Consider the following 5,742-nt stretch of genomic DNA (forward strand, 5'->3'; position numbering starts at 1 on the left):
TACTCTAGTTCACCGGCCGTTAATATGGCAAGCCCAACGAACATTAATATGGCAAGCCCCCATGCGTTCATAAGGCCCCAGTGTCGGTTCCAGCCCAGTGCCTGCTCCTCGTAAGCGCCTTCCAGAGCTCGCTCCAGTCTATGTGTGATTCCCTGAAGAAGAATATTAAACTCCTTTGTTTTGTACTCCTGGTCTCCTCGTTCCTCGCTCCATGCTCCTCACAGTAGCAACCCGTGACAGCAACAGCGTATAGTGTCTTATTATTCCAACTGAATTTATTGATTAAATGCATGAATTTTACATGAAAAGATACATCTTTTCAGTGCACACATCTAATAATTTTAGAAAACAAAAGCACCTATAAAGTTAAAAATGCCCCTGGAAATCAATTTAGGGCAGCAGATATCACCCCTTAATGAAAAAGTTTATTTCGGTCACTTGACCTGACCACCACACATATTATTAAGAATATGACAAGCTTTGGGAGTCAGCTGTCCATGACCAACCAAAGTACCAGCACAAAAACACACTCAACAAAATATTGGCTAAATACCATTATCAAGATATCATTTTTGGTCAGTATTGTATTGGGTCAATATCAAATTAGAGATGCACCGCTAGTGCATCCCTACTTCTCTCATCATGCAAACATACGCAAAATCACACATCACTGGGAATCATATCTTGCTGCTCCAAAGACTTTACAGAAAGTGGATGGGCATTTTTGTGGGAGGAGCTAACAGCCTGTCACTATCACTGTGCCGACTTCACTCTCTGAGGTCAATAGTGAAGCTTGGTTTTGCTTGTTCTCAACATCACAGCAGTCAGTGGCATTACTCTGACATCTTGACTATATGGATTTAGCAAAATAATGGCTCCTTGCAGTTCTCATTATTACAACACTTTCAAGCACTGTGTTTGATTCATTTATTCTGTGTAATCCTATTTGAACTAAAATTGCCCTGTGCTCTGTGATAGATTGAGATTAAGGAGGAGTCTATAATCGAGCCGAGCGATGCAGATTGTACTGTTCCAATTTGTAAATCCATCAAGAAAGTTAATCCATGTGATATATTAGCAGAAAGTGAAAGACAAAACCAAGAAAACAGTGTGGCACACATTGATTTTCTCTCAGGAAAATTAATGGATGGCTCCTCCCTCAACATGATACAGATCAGCTGCTTCCATATACACACATACCCATAAATAGACACATTTGCATATCTCAGCAAATCAGCCAACACTAGATGTACTGTCAGAACTCCAATCACGTAAAAATACCATTATTCTTTCAAAATTCAGACAGCAAAGTCTTTGAATGAATAAATTGCTATGTTAGAGCCACTCCAGCAACTAAATTAAAGATTTACGGTATTCTCTGTGCCAGCGATGAATTTTTCCCACACTGACCATATCAGAGATAACCTCGTAAATGTGGTGCCCTAGAATGCCGGTGTATTGACGTGCACTTCCAATCAGGACAAAAATGGCAGGCAAGTTTACAAAGCGACGCCTGCCAAAAGCCATCCAACACCCTTACAAACTTTATGTACATTCATGCAGCAGATGCCAAATTCATTCTAAAACAGATGCTTTGTTCATTTTATCAGTCTCTATATTTGTCAATCAAACACTAAAGACCTTCACATGCCTGGTTCAGTAAGGCTGTCACTGCAGTTGGTTAAAAGTTATATGAGCTACATGGAATGTATGTCACATGACCTAGTGATCACTGAGCACTTACTTTTGATTCCCATTTCCCACACACTGTTAGCAACAGCTGGGCTTTCATAATGCAACCAGCCTTACAACATATTGACTTGCCTCTCTTAACACTATAAACACACTGACCAGTGTGAGTGATTCCCTTCGGTTTGACTCATAAAAGCAGTCTGTTGATATTAAACTGCCTGCACTTGTGAAATTATAAAACTATGTGCAATAAAATGCAAAGACTCAAGGCCTTAAAATAAAATACTGATATTAAATAGCTGCCAGGATAGTTTGTCAATTCTCATTCATATTGTTATGCAGGATATCAACTGTAAGATATACATCATAAACACAATCAATAAATGGTTTCCTGTACAGAGACTGACTGAAAGAACCAGCATGCATTTTCATACAAACACATGGCATAGGGAGTATATAGATAAAATATGAAATCTAACTTTCACCCACCCACTTCCATCCTAAATACTTCCAATGGGATGCCTGAAAGCAGCTGGGTATGGCGAACCATGTGCAGTGCCAAAAATCAGAGTGTCAGTATGTAGTCATTTAGTCAATTTTAAAGATGGCTACAAGTACAAGTAATAGTGGTGCGTGAATGCTGCATATCTGTTTCACATATTGTAGCTTTTAAAGCCCTCAAAAATACAAATAAACATTCTGCTAATTAAATATGTCTCATAATAAGACTGGAAGTGCAGAGAGGGACTTTTCTGACAGTGTGAAGAATGTCTTTATAACAGCAGAAAAGTATCTAGTCTAATATTTCATCTTCCACTGATGGAAATCACAAGTGAGTTCCTAGAGTCTGGTGATAAGGGACTTTGTGTTTTCAGTTAACAAGACCTTACTCTATGTTGATAGATGAAACAGAACTCTTCTGCTGAGTGTGGTGAGCATGACAGGTACGTTGGTCAAAGTTAAGCCTGATTCTTTTACAAAGGAGCAGGAAAAACATGATTGATGTTCTTGTAGTGTTGTTTAAGTACTTCAGTGTCTCCCAACTTGACAAACGCTTGAATCATTACATTAAAATTACTGGGTATTTTATATCTTTTTCTTCACTTTTAAGTTGTTTCAATGCAATATGACATGCTATATGGAATTTTTAACTGATTCACAATTTGACAGTCACTAAAAACACTGTCTTACAATTACCATAACTCTTGTCATATAGCACATAGAACAAATGCTGTTTTAAACAACAACAGCTGGCTGAAGAAAGCTGTAGTACTGAAGTAACATTACTTCTTATTTTTGGGGGAGGGGTGGGGGTTAAAATGGGGGTTGGGGTGTAAAATGTGACAGATGAAGACCCCTTAACACCAGCAAAACCTTTGAAAGTAAACTGTTTTGTGAAACACACACACACGTCTGGTTCACTATCCTTGTGGGGACTCACCATAGGCATAATGGTTTTTATACTGTGCAAACTGTATTTTCTATCGCCCTACACCAACCCTACACATAAACCTACCCCTCACAGAAAACTTTTTGCATTTTTACAATCTCAAAAAATCTCATTCTGTATGATTTATACGCTTCTGTTCCCATGGGGACATCAATTTAGGTCCCCACGGTGACACAAGTCCCCATGAGTTGGTGTGTATTCAGGTTTAAGTCCCCACCAGTATAGAAAAACACACACACACACACTACATTCATTCTTAGATAACATCATTAAGGGTCTTTAGCAAGTCACAGTTATCATACAGTGCATACCACTAGTCAAAGGTGAGATCTGAACCTACTGAGAATGAACTACAGGGATTTGTGAGAATGTGTTAAATACACACAGAGAATAAATACAAAGACTATTCAGACAATGTGTCTCCAGGAGGGACGCTCCATATGCTGTAATTAAAAAAGACACTGGGATGCCATAATTACTTTTGCTGGGATAAATTGGTGTCTGCCTACAGTCAACATAATTATGACCTTTGTAAGATAAAGCACTCAGTCACTTCACTCTCACAGCCAAACCAACAGCAAAAACAAATTTAGACAGATTAACTTTATATTTAAAAAAATTAGTAAGACAAATTACAGTGTTACTACTAGCACAAATGTTGCTGTAAAGTAACATTTTACACATGAAGTCAGGAAATTAATTTAATAACGTTTAACTTTTAATATTAGGCTATTATGATTTTTAACAGATTTTACACATCAAATAAAAAATGTATTCTAATGAGACGCTATATGTTAGCATCAGTTGTTACTATTCAGATTTGACCAGTAAACAATGAAAGATACTTGTACCTCATAAATATACTAGTATCATTTTTAAACTGAAAAGGTACTATTGACAAAAATACAGTTCAATGTCAAAAACTGTAATCTGTCACCAGTGGCTAATGCAATAGTCGCATGTCACTATTGGGATAGTGACTATTCAGCAAAGAAACAAGTAGGCTACTACTTACTAATAAAGATAGGCTACTGTCACTATACTGTAAGATAAATTACTAGTAAATAAAAAATAAATACTACAGTAACAAAAATAGCTAGTTTGTAAGCAATGCATGTTAAAAACGACTTTCCATAAACAAAACATCAAAAATAAACATGAAGCATCTGTAACGCAGTGAGCTCAAACTCGCACTAAAGTTTTCAAGTAGATTTCAGTCACTCACGGTTGACTGCGTGAAGAGCGCTTGAGCAATAAATACCGTGCATAAAGAATCAACGCTTCTGAAGAAAGCGTCCTGGTATTTTCACTGCTTCCAAAGGATGGTGAAGTTCACGCAGATCTGAGCCGCCTTCGCTCTACTACTCTCTAAAGTAGGACAAACTCCCGTTGCTGAAGGTTAATACGCGCAGCCGCTACACATCTCTGCGTCCGTCCTCCTGGAAGCGACTGCTGCAAACGCAAACTGCCTGGAATCCCGCTGCTCAGTCGCGCTACCCCTAGCTCCTCGTTCCTCGAGAGTGCGCACGCCTCACATTCGCTCCCGACCGCTGATCTGGAGCGACAAGCTGTAAGGCTATGGGAGAGTGGCCACGCACGGGGACTCGCGACGGGCGACACGTTCAAGTTCAGGAAGCAATTTGAACTCTGTTGTAATTTATGGTGAATGTCGAACCAACAGTAAACAGGCACTGCACCGTCTGCTTATTGGACACCTAATGCCGAGGCGAGAATATGTCGACTACAAACATTTCGTATCAATAAAAAAAAAGAAAGTTGTCATAATTGCTGTATTTCTAGAGCTATAGGTTCTGACAAGGTTTTAAATTCACAAAAGTCAATATGTTACCTTTTTATGGAATGTTGTCACATGAGTATTATTTGTTTTACAGATCTGTCCTGTCCAGTTATTAGTTACAGTATTTGTTGCCAAAAATGGTTTGATATTTACATTTTGCTGTTTAATTAATTGTTTCATGCTTCATAATTGTTTTACTGTGTAAATGTGAAATATATAGGTTCTATTGTCACAACTTACCGTATAGTTTGACAGCATGCAAACATATATATGTTCAATAAACTGTATTTTTTTTCAGAGCAATAAAAAAGAAAATAGATACAAAACTGTTCAGGGATCCTTTCAAACGGTAATAATAATATGTACACTCTAGGTACTAATATTATGTACTTTTAAGGTACTAATAAAGGTACATTTAGGGGTAAACAAGGTACAAAGATGTAACTTTAAAGGGGTCATATGATGTTGCTAAAAGGAACTTTATTTTGTGTATTTGGTGTAATGAAATATGTTTATGTGGTTTAAGGTTAAAAAATGTTTCCACATGCTGTACGTTATTGTTTCTCCTCTATACCCCGCCTTTCTGAAACGCATCGATTTTTACAAAGCTCATCGGTCTGAAAAGCGAGGTGTGCTCTGATTGGCCAGCTATCCAGTGCGTTGTGATTGCCCGAATACCTCAAGCGTGTGACGGAAATGTTATGCCCCTTACCAAACTGTGATGCCGTGTCCCGGCTGGAGCGACGAGACAAAAACATTAAAACCCATTATAAACGAGGCATTTGTTGCATCCAGTGGGGAC

At 38.2% G+C, this 5,742-nt stretch overlaps 1 protein-coding gene across 2 annotated transcripts in view; it reads right to left on the reverse strand.

The window, feature by feature from the left end:
- The window catches only part of LOC107708464 (leucine zipper putative tumor suppressor 2 homolog), a 63,394-nt gene extending 58,659 nt beyond the window's left edge, over window positions 1-4,735 (reverse strand). For both annotated transcript variants that reach the window (XM_016512710.1, XM_016512709.1), the window contains exon 1: window positions 4,368-4,735. The gene's annotated coding sequence lies outside the window, so the exon portion shown is untranslated. The remainder of the gene's footprint in view (window positions 1-4,367) is intronic.
- Window positions 4,736-5,742: the final 1,007 nt, after the last annotated feature.

The sequence above is a fragment of the Sinocyclocheilus rhinocerous genome, unplaced genomic scaffold (genome assembly GCF_001515625.1).
Source record: "Sinocyclocheilus rhinocerous isolate Xijiao unplaced genomic scaffold, SAMN03320098_v1.1 scaffold295, whole genome shotgun sequence".
Classification (NCBI taxonomy): Eukaryota; Metazoa; Chordata; class Actinopteri; order Cypriniformes; family Cyprinidae; genus Sinocyclocheilus; species Sinocyclocheilus rhinocerous.